The sequence below is a fragment of the Pavona decussata genome, unplaced genomic scaffold (genome assembly GCF_977016875.1).
Source record: "Pavona decussata unplaced genomic scaffold, jaPavDecu1.1 SCAFFOLD_300, whole genome shotgun sequence".
Taxonomy (NCBI): Eukaryota; Metazoa; Cnidaria; class Anthozoa; order Scleractinia; family Agariciidae; genus Pavona; species Pavona decussata.
Window position 1 is genome coordinate 4991327 of NW_028145697.1, and position 12118 is coordinate 5003444.

Genomic DNA, 12118 nt, shown 5'->3' on the forward strand with positions numbered 1-12118 from the left:
CTAGGGTTTACAAGAATATACTAGGGTATACTAGGGTATACAATGGTATGCTAGGGTATACAAAGGTATACTAGGGTATACAAGGGTATACTAGCGTTTACAATGGTATACTAGGGTTTGTAATGGTATGCTAGGGTTAACAACGGTATACTAGGGTATACAAGGGTCTACTAGGGTATAAAGGGTATACTAGGGTATACAAGGGTACGCTAGAGTTTACAATGGAAGGCTAGGGTTTACAAGAGTATACTAGGGTTTGCAAGACTATACTAGGGTATAGAAGGATATACCAGGGTATACAAGCGTATATTACGGTTTACAATAGTATGCTAGGGTTAACAATGGTATACTAGGGTATACAAGGGTCTACTAGGGTATACAAGCGTATACTAGGGTATACAAGAGTACGCTAGGCTTTACAATAGTATGCTAGGCTATAGAAGGATATACCAGGCTTTACAAGGGTATACTAGGTTATACAAGGGTATACTATCGTTTACAAGAGTATGGAGGGGTATACAGGGATATACTAGGGTTTACAAGGGTATGCTAGGGTTAACAAGGGTATACTACGGTATACAAGGGTATCCAAGGTTTTACAAGGGTATAGTAGGGTTTACAAGGGTATACTACGGTTTACACGGGTATACTAGGGATTACAAGGGTATGCTAGGGCCTAGAAGGGTTTCATAGGGTATACAAAAGTATACAAGGGTTCACAAGGGTATGCTAGAGTTATACAAGAGTATGCTAGGATTTACAAGAGTATAGTAGGGTTTAAAAGGGTATACTACGGTTTACAAGGGTATACTAGGGCTTAAAAGGGTATGCTAAGGTACGATAGGGTTTGCAGGGGTATACTAGGGTAAAAAAGGGTGCGCTAGGTTTTACAAGGGTTAAGTAGGGTTTACTTGGGGATACTACGGTTTACAAAAGTATACTAGGGCTTACAAGGGTATGCTAACGTATTCTAGGGTTTGAAAGGTATACTAAGGTTTACATGGGTATACTAGGGTATACTAAGGTTTACAAGGGTATGCTAGGGTTTACAAGGGTATGCTAGGCTTTAAAAGGGTATGCTAGGGTTTACAAGGGTGTACATGGGTATACAAGGGTATACTATGGTTTAGAAGGGTATACAGGGTAATACAGAGGTTTACTAGGGTTTACAATGGCATGCTAGGGTTTACAAGGGTATACTAGGGTTTACAAGGGTGTACTAGGGTCTACAAGGGTATACTACCGTTTAAAAGGGTACACTAAGGTCTAAAAGGGTGACCTAAGATTTACAGCGGTATAGTAGGGTTTACAAGAATATACTACGGTTTACAAGGGTATATTAGAGCTTACAACGGTATGGTAGGGAATGCTAGGGTTTGCAAGGGTATACTAAGGTTTACAAGGGTATGCTAGGGTTTACAAGGGTATGCTATGGCTTACAAGAGTATACTAGGCTTTACAAGAGTATGCTAGGGTTTACAAGGATATGCTAGGGTTTACAAGGGTGTGCTAGGGTGTACTAGGGTTTAAAAGAGTATACTAGGGTTTACAAGGATATGCTAGGGTTTACAAGGGTATGCTAGGATATACAATGGTATGCTAGCGTATACGAGGGTATGCTAGGGTTTAAAATAGCATGGTAGGGTTAACAATGGTATACTAGGGTATGAAGGGCCTACTAGGGTATACAAGGGTATACTAGGGTATACAAATGTATGCTAGGGTTTACAATGGTATGCTTAGGTTTACAACAGTATACTAGGGTTTACATAGGTATACTAGGGTATAGAAGGATATACTAAGGTTTACAAGGGTATACAAGGGCATACTACGGTTTACAAGAGTACACTAGAGTTTACAAGGTATACAGTGGTATACAAGGGTATACTAGGGTTTACAAGGGTATACTAGGATTTACAAGGGTATACTACGGTTTACACGGGTATACTAGGGTTTACAAGGGTATGCTAGGGCTTATAACGGTTTACTAGGGTATACAAGGTTATCCTAGGGTTTACAAGGGTATGCTAGAGTTATACAAGAGTATGCTAGCATTTACAAGGGTATAGTAGGATTTACAAGGGTATACTACGGTTTACAAGGTTATATTAGGGCTTACAAGAGTATGCTAGGGTATGCTAGGGTTTGCAAGGGTATACTAGGGTATACAAGGGTATACTAGGGTATACAATGGTATTCTAAGGTATACAAGGATATACTAGGGTTTATAATGGCATGCTACGGTTAACTATGGTATACAAGTGTATACAAGGGCCTACTAGGGTATACAAGAGTGTACTAGGTTATAAAAAAGGTATGCTAGGGTTTACAATGATATGCAAAGGTTTACAAGAGTATACTAGGGTTTACAAGGGTATACTAGGGTATAGAAGGATATACTAGGGTTTACAAGGGTATACTAGGGTTTACAACGGTATGCTAGGGCTTACAACGGTTTACTAGGGTATACAAGGGTATACGAGGGTTTACAAGGGTATGCTAGAGTTATACAAGAGTATGCTAGGATTTATAAGGGTATAGTAGGATTTACAAGGGTATACTACGGTTTAAAAGGGTATACTAGGGCTTACAAGGGTATGCTAGGTTATGCTAGGGTTTGCAAGGGTATACTAGGGTTCACAAGGGTATGCTAGGATTTACAAGAGTATAGTAGGGTTTAAAAGGGTATACTACGGCTTACAAGGGTATACTAGGGCTTACAAGGGTGTGCTAGGGTTTACAAGGGTATGCTAAAGCTTACAAGGGTATACTAGGGTTTACAATGGTATACTAGGTTATACAATTGTATGCTAGGATATACAACGGTATACTAGGGTATACAAGGGTATACTAGGGTTTACAATTGGATGCTAGGGTTAACAATGGTATACTAGAGTATACAAGGGTCTACTAGGGTATGCAAGAGTATACTAGGGTTTACAAGGGTATACTAGGGTATAGAAAGATATACCAGGGTTTACAAGTGTACACTAGGGTATACAAGGCTATACTAGGGTTTACAATGGTATGCTAGGGTTAACAATGGTATACTAGGGTATACAAGTGTCTACTAGGGTATACAAGGGTATACCAGGGTATACAGGGATATGCTAGGGTTTACAATGGTATACTAGGGTTTACAATAATATGCTAAGGTTGACAATGGTATACTAGGGTATACAAGGGTACGCTAGGGTTTACAATGGTATCCTAAGGTTTACCAGAGTATACTAGAGTTTACAAGCGTATACTAGAATATAGAAGGATATACCAGGGTTTACAAGGGTATACTAAGGTATACAAGGGTATACTAGGGTTTACCAGGGTATACATGGGTATACAAGGGTATACTATGGTTTAGAAGGGTATACAGGGGTATACAGGGGTTTACTAAGGTTTACAAGGGCATGCTAGGGTTTACAAGGGTATACTAGGGTTTACAAGGGTGTACTAGGGTCTACAAGGGTATACTACGGTTTACAAGGGTATACTACGGTCTACAAGGGTCGGCTAAGATTTTCATGGGTATAGTAGGGTGTACAAGAATATACTACGGTTTACAAGGGTATATTAGAGCTTACAAGGGTATGCTAGGATATGCTAGGGTTTGCAAAGGTATACTAAGGGTTACAAGGGTATACTAGGGTATACTAAGGTTTACAAGGGTATGCTAGGGTTTACAAGGGTATGCTAGGCTTTAAAAGGGTATGCTAGGGTTTACAAGGGTGTACATGGGTATAAAAGGGTATACTATAGTTTAGAAGGGTATACAGGGTAATACAGAGGTTTACTAGGGTTTACAATGGCATGCTAGGGTTTACAAGGGTATACTAGGGTTTACAAGGGTGTACTAGGGTCTACAAGGGTATACTACCGTTTAAAAGGGTACACTAAGGTCTAAAAGGGTGACCTAAGATTTACAGGGGTATAGTAGGGTTTACAAGAATATACTACGGTTTACAAGGGTATATTAGAGCTTACAACGGTATGGTAGGGAATGCTAGGGTTTGCAAGGGTATACTAAGGTTTACAAGGGTATGCTAGGGTTTACAAGGGTATGCTATGGCTTACAAGAGTATACTAGGCTTTACAAGAGTATGCTAGGGTTTACAAGGGTATGCTAGGGTTTACAAGGGTATGCTAGGGTATACAAGGGTGTGCTAGGGTGTACTAGGGTTTAAAAGAGTATACTAGGGTTTACAAGGATATGCTAGGGTTTACAAGGGTATGCTAGGACTTAAAATGGTATACTAGGGTTTACAAGGGTATACTAGGGTATATAAAGATATATTAGGGTATACAAGGGTATACTAGGGTATACAATGGTATGCTAGCGTATACGAGGGTATGCTAGGGTTTATAATAGCATGGTAGGGTTAACAATGGTATACTAGGGTATGAAGGGCCTACTAGGGTATACAAGGGTATACTAGGGTATACAAATGTATGCTAGGGTTTACAATGGTATGCTTAGGTTTACAACAGTATACTAGGGTTTACATAGGTATACTAGGGTATAGAAGGGTATACTAAGGTTTACAAGGGTATACAAGGGCATACTACGGTTTACAAGAGTACACTAGAGTTTACAAGGTATACAGTGGTATACAAGGGTATACTAGGGTTTACACGGGTATACTAGGGTTTACAAGGGTATGCTAGGGCTTATAACGGTTTACTAGGGTATACAAGGTTATCCTAGGGTTTACAAGGGTATGCTAGAGTTATACAAGAGTATGCTAGCATTTACAAGGGATAGTAGGATTTACAAGGGTATACTACGGTTTACAAGGTTATATTAGGGCTTACAAGAGTATGCTAGGGTATGCTAGGGTTTGCAAGGGTATACTGGGGTTTACAAGGGTATACTACGGTATAAAAGGGTATACTAGGGTTTACAATGGTATGCTAGGGTTAACAATGATATACTAGAGTATACAGGGGTCTACTAGGGTATACAAAGGTATACAAAGGTGCGCTAGGGTTTGCAATGGTATGCTAGGGTCTACAAGAGTATACTAGGGTTCCCAAGGGTATACTAGGGTATAGAAGGATATACCAGGGTTTACAAGGATATACTAGGGTATTCAAGGGTATACTACGGTTTAAAAGGGTATACTAGGGCTTACAAGGGTATGCTAGGTTATGCTAGGGTTTGCAAGGGTATACTAGGGCTCACAAGGGTATGCTAGGATTTACAAGAGTATAGTAGGGTTTAAAAGGGTATACTACGGTTTACAAGGGTATACTAGGGCTTACAAGAGTATGCTAGGGTTTACAAGGGTATGGTAAAGCTTACAAGGGTATACTAGGGTTTACAATGGTATACTAGGTTATACAATTGTATGCTAGGATATACAACGGTATACTAGGGTATACAAGGGTATACTAGGGTTTACAATTGGATGCTAGGGTTAACAATGGTATACTAGAGTATACAAGGGTCTACTAGGGTATGCAAGAGTATACTAGGGTTTACAAGGGGATACTAGGGTATAGAAAGATATACCAGGGTTTACAAGGGTACACTAGGGTATACAAGGCTATACTAGGGTTTACAATGGTATGCTAGGGTTAACAATGGTATACTAGGGTATACAAGTGTCTACTAGGGTATACAAGGGTATACCAGGGTATACAGGGATATGCTAGGGTTTACAATGGTATACTAGGGTTTACAATAATATGCTAAGGTTGACAATGGTATACTAGGGTATACAAGGGTACGCTAGGGTATGCTAGGGTTTGCAAGGGTATACTAGGGTTTACAAGGGTATACTAAGGTTTACAAGGGTATGCTAGGTTTTACAAGGGTATGCTGGGCCTTATAAGGGTATACTAAGGTTTACAAGGGTATGCTAGGTTTTACAAGGGTATACTAAGGTTTACAAGGGTATGCTAATTTATCCAAGGGTATGCTAGGGTATACAAGGGTATACTAGGGTTGACAATGGTATACTAGGGTTTACAATGGTATGCTAGGGTTAACAATGGTATACTAGGGTATACAAGGGTCTACTAGGGTAAACAAGGGTACGCTAGGGTTTACAATGGTATGCTAGGGGTTACAAGAGTATACTAGGGTTTACAAGGGTATACTAGGGTTTAGAAGGATATACCAGGGTTTACAAGGGTATACTAGGGTATACAAGGGTATACTAGGGTTTACAATGGTATGCTAGGGTTAAAAATGGTAAACTAGGGTATACAAGGGTATACTAGCGTAAACAAGGGTACGCGTGGGTTTACAATGGTATGCTAGGGTTTACAAGAGTATACTAGGGTTTACAAGGGTATACTAGGGTTTAGAAGGATATACCAGGGTTTACAAGGGTATACTAGGGTATACAAGGGTATACTAGGGTTTACAAGGATATATATGGGTATACCAGGGTATACTATGGTTTACAAGGGTATACAGGGGTATACAGGGGTACGCTAGGGTTTACAATCGTATGCTAGGGTTTACAAGAGTATACTAGGGTTTACAAGGGTATACTAGGGTATAGAAGGATATACCAGGGTTTACAAGGGTATACAAGGGTATACAAGGGTATGCTAGGGTATACTATGGTTTACAAGAGTATACTAGGGTTTACAAGGATATGCTACGGTTTACAAGGATATATAAGGGTATACAAGGGTATACTATGGTATACAATGGTGTGCTAGTGTATACAGGGTGTTTCAAAAGTTCGTTCCGATTTGTTTTCTTTTAACGTTTTACAAGAGTATAGTAGGGTTTAAAAGGGTATACTACGGTCTACAAGGGTATACTAGGGCTTACAAGGGTATGCTAGGGTTTACAAGGGTATGCTAAAGCTTATAAGGGTATACTAGGCTTTACAATGGTATACTAGGTTATACAATTGTATGCTAGGATATACAACGGTATACTAGGGTATACAAGGGTATACTAGGGTTTACAATTGGATGCTAGGGTTAACAATGGTATACTAGAGTATACAAGGGTCTACTAGGGTATGCGAGTATACTAGGGTTCACAAGGGTATACTAGGGTATAGAAAGATATACCAGGGTTTACAAGGGTACACTAGGGTATACAAGGCTATACTAGGGTTTACAATGGTATGCTAGGGTTAACAATGGTATACTAGGGTATACAAGTGTCTACTAGGGTATACAAGGGTATACTAGGGTATACAGGGGTATGCTAGGGTTTACAATGGTATACTAGGGTTTACAATAATATGCTAAGGTTGACAATGGTATACTAGGGTATACAAGGGTACGCTAGGGTTTACAATGGTATCCTAAGGTTTACCAGAGTATACTAGAGTTTACAAGCGTATACTAGAATATAGAAGGATATACCAGGGTTTACAAGGGTATACTAAGGTATACAAGGGTATACCAGGGTTTACCAGGGTATACATGGGTATACAAGGGTATACTATGGTTTAGAAGGGTATACAGGGGTATACAGGGGTTTACTAAGGTTTACAAGGGCATGCTAGGGTTTACAAGGGTATACTAGGGTTTACAAGGGTGTACTAGGGTCTACAAGGGTATACTACGGTTTACAAGGGTATACTACGGTCTACAAGGGTCGGCTAAGATTTACATGGGTATAGTAGGGTGTACAAGAATATACTACGGTTTACAAGGGTATATTAGAGCTTACAAGGGTATGCTAGGATATGCTAGGCTTTGCAAAGGTATACTAAGGGTTACAAGAGTATACTAGGGTATACTAAGGTTTACAAGGGTATGCTAGGGTTTACAAGGGTATGCTAGGGCTTACAAGAGTATACTAAGCTTTACAAGAGTATGCTAGGGTTTAAAAGAGTATGCCAGGGTTTACAAGAGTATGCTAGGGTATACAAGGGTGTGCTAGGGTATACTAGGGTTGAAAAGAGTATACTAGGGTTTACAAGGATATGCTAGGGTTTACAAGGGTATGCTAGGACTTACAATGGTATACTAGGGTTTACAAGGGTATACTAGGGTATACAAGGATATACTAGGGTATACAAGGGTATACTAGGGCATACAATGGTATGCTAGGGTATACGAGGGTATACTAGGGTTTATAATGGCATGGTAGGGTTAACAATGGTATACTAGGGTAAACAAGGCCCTACTAGGGTATACTAGGGTATACAAATGTATGCTAGGGTTTACAATGGTATGCTAAGGTTTACAACAGTATACTAGGGTTTACAAGGGTATACTAGGCTATAGAAGGATATACTAAGGTTTACAAGGGTATACAAGGGTATACTACGGTTTATAAGAGTACACTAGGGTTTACAAGTTATACAGGGGTATACAAGGGTATACTAGGGTTTACAAGGGTATACTAGGGTTAACAAGGGTATACTATGGTTTACACGGGTATACAAGGGTTTACAAGTGTATGCTAGGGCTTACAAGGGTTTGCTAGGGTATACAGGGGTATACTAGGGTTTACAAGGGTATGCTAGAGTTATACAAGAGTATGCTAGGATTTACAAGGGTATAGTAGGGTTTACAAGGGTATATTCCGTTTTACAAGGGTATACCAGGGCTTACAAGAGTATCCTAGAGTATGCTAGGGTTAGCAAGGGTATACTAGGGTTCACAAGGGTATGCTAGGATTTAAAAGGGTATAGTAGGGTTTACAAGGGTATACTACGGTTTTCAAGAGTATACTAGGGCTTACAAGGGTACGCTAGGGTATGCTAGGGTTTGCAAGGGTATACTAGGGTTTACAAGGGTATACTAAGGTTTACAAGGGTATGCTAGGTTTTAAAAGGGTATGCTGGGGCTTATAAGGGTATACTAAGGTTTACAAGGGTATGCTAGGTTTTACAAGGGTATACTAGGGTTGACAATGGTATACTAGGGTTTACAATGGTATGCTAGGGTTAACAATGGTATACTAGGGTATACAAGGGTCTACTAGGGTAAACAAGGGTACGCTAGGGTTTACAATGGTATGCTAGGGGTTACAAGAGTATACTAGGGTTTACAAGGGTATACTAGGGTTTAGAAGGATATACCAGGGTTTACAAGGGTATACTAGGGTATACAAGGGTATACTAGGGTTTACAATGGTATGCTAGGGTTAACAATGGTAAACCAGGGTATACAAGGGTATACTAGTGTAAACAAGGGTACGCGTGGGTTTACAATGGTATGCTAGGGTTTACAAGAGTATACTAGGGTTTACAAGGGTATACTAGGGTTTAGAAGGATATACCAGGGTTTACAAGGGTATACTAGGGTATACAAGGATATACTAGGGTTTACAAGGGTATATATGGGTATACCAGGGTATACTATGGTTTACAAGGGTATACAAGGGTATACAGGGGTACGCTAGGGTTTACAATGGTATGCTAGGGTTTACAAGAGTATACTAGGGTTTACAAGGGTATACTAGGGTATAGAAGGATATACCAGGCTTTACAAGGGTATACAAGGGTATACAAGGGTATGCTAGGGTATACAGGGTGTTTCAAAAGTTCGTTCCGATTTGTTTTCTTTTAACGTTTTACAAGAGTATAGTAGGGTTTAAAAGGGTACACTAGGGTATACAAGGCTATACTAGGGTTTACAATGGTATGCTAGGGTTAACAATGGTATACTAGGGTATACAAGTGTCTACTAGGTTATACAAGGGTATACCAGGGTATACAGGGGTATGCTAGGGTTTACAATGGTATACTAGGGTTTACAATAATATGCTACGGTTGACAATGGTATACTAGGGTATACAAGGGTACGCTAGGGTTTACAATGGTATCCTAAGGTTTACCAGAGTATACTAGAGTTTACAAGCGTATACTAGAATATAGAAGGATATACCAAGGTTTACAAGGGTATACTAAGGTATACAAGGGTATACTAGGGTTTACCAGGGTATACATGGGTATACAAGGGTATACTATGGTTTAGAAGGGTATACAGGGGTATACAGGGGTTTACTAAGGTTTACAAGGGCATGCTAGGGTTTACAAGGGTATACTAGGGTTTACAAGGGTGTACTAGGGTCTACAAGGGTATACTACGGTTTACAAGGGTATACTACGGTCTACAAGGGTCGGCTAAGATTTACATGGGTATAGTAGGGTGTACAAGAATATACTACGGTTTACAAGGGTATATTAGAGCTTACAAGGGTATTCTAGGATATGCTAGGGTTTGCAAAGGTATACTAAGGGTTACAAGGGTATACTAGGGTATACTAAGGTTTACAAGGGTATGCTCGGGTTTACAAGGGTATGCTAGGGCTTACAAGAGTATACTAAGCTTTACAAGAGTATGCTAGGGTTTACAAGAGTATGCCAGGGTTTACAAGAGTATGCTAGGGTATACAAGGGTGTGCTAGGGTATACTAGGGTTGAAAAGAGTATACTAGGGTTTACAAGGATATGCTAGGGTTTACAAGGGTATGCTAGGACTTACAATGGTATACTAGGGTTTACAAGGGTATACTAGGGTATACAAGGATATACTAGGGTATACAAGGGTATATTAGGGCATACAATGGTATGCTAGGGTATACGAGGGTATACTAGGGTTTATAATGGCATGGTAGGGTTAACAATGGTATACTAGGGTATACAAGGCCCTACTAGGGTATACTAGGGTATACAAATGTATGCTAGGGTTTACAATGGTATCCTAAGGTTTACAACAGTATACTAGGGTTTACAAGGGTATACTAGGCTATAGAAGGATATACTAAGGTTTACAAGGGTATACAAGGGTATACTACTGTTTATAAGAGTACACTAGGGTTTACAAGGTATACAGGGGTATACAAGGGTATACTAGGGTTTACAAGGGTATACTAGGGTTAACAAGGGTATACTATGGTTTACACGGGTATACAAGGGTTTACAAGTGTATGCTAGGGCTTACAAGGGTTTGCTAGGGTATACAAGGGTATACTAGGGTTTACAAGGGTATGCTAGAGTTATAAAAGAGTATGCTAGGATTTACAAGAGTAGAGTAGGGTTTACAAGGGTATATTCCGTTTTACAAGGGTATACTAGGGCTTACAAGAGTATGCTAGGATTCACAAGGGTATAGTCGGGTTTACAAGGGTATACTACGGTTTACAAGGGTATATTAGGGCTTACAAGGGTATGCTAGGGTATGTTAGGGTTTGCAAGGGTATACTAAGGTTTAGAAGGGTATACTAGGGTATGCTAAGGTTTAAACGGGTATGCTAGGGTTTACAAGGGTATGCTAGGGCTTACAAGGGTTTACTAGGGTATACAAGAGTATACTAGGCTTTACAAGGGTATGCTAGAGTTATACAAGAGTATGCTAGGATTTACAAGGGTATAGTAGGGTTTGCGAGGGTATACTACGGTTTACAAGGGTATACTAAGGCTTACAAGGGTATGGTAGCGTCTGCAAGCGTATACTAGGGTTCACAAGGGTATGCTAGGGTTTACAAGGGTATACTAGGGTTTACAAGAGTATGCTAGGATTTACAAGGGTATAGTCGGGTTTACAAGGGTATACTACGGTTTACAAGGGTATATTAGGGCTTACAAGGGTATGCTAGGGTATGTTAGGGTTTGCAAGGGTATACTAAGGTTTACAAGGGTATACTAGGGTATACTAAGGTTTAAACGGGTATGCTAGGGTTTACAAGGGTATGCTAGGGCTTACAAGGGTTTACTAGGGTATACAAGAGTATACTAGGCTTTACAAGGGTATGCTAGAGTTATACAAGAGTATGCTAGGATTTACAAGGGTATAGTAGGGTTTGCGAGGGTATACTACGGTTTACAAGGGTATACTAGGGTATAAAAGGATATACCAGGGTTTACAAGGGTATACTAGGGTATACAAGGGTATACTAGGTCTTACAATAATATGCTAGGGTTAACAATGGTATACTAGGGTATACAAGGGTATACTAGGGTATACAAGGGTACGCTAGGGTTTACAATTGTATCCTAAGGTTTACAAGAGTATACTAGAGTTTACAAGGGTATTAAAGGGTATAGAAGGATATACCAGGGTTTACAAGGGTATACTAAGGTATACAAGGGTATACTAAGGTTTACAAGGGTATACATGGGTATACAAGGGTATACTATGGTTTAGAAGGGTATACAGGGGTATACTAGGGTTTACAAGGGTATGCTAG

General features: G+C 39.8%; 1 protein-coding gene across 1 annotated transcript in view; it reads right to left on the reverse strand.

Moving 5' to 3' along the window:
• LOC146454765 (uncharacterized) overlaps positions 1 to 12118 on the reverse strand; it is an 80330-nt gene that overhangs the window by 16842 nt on the left and 51370 nt on the right. The gene's annotated exons all lie outside the window — the stretch shown is intronic.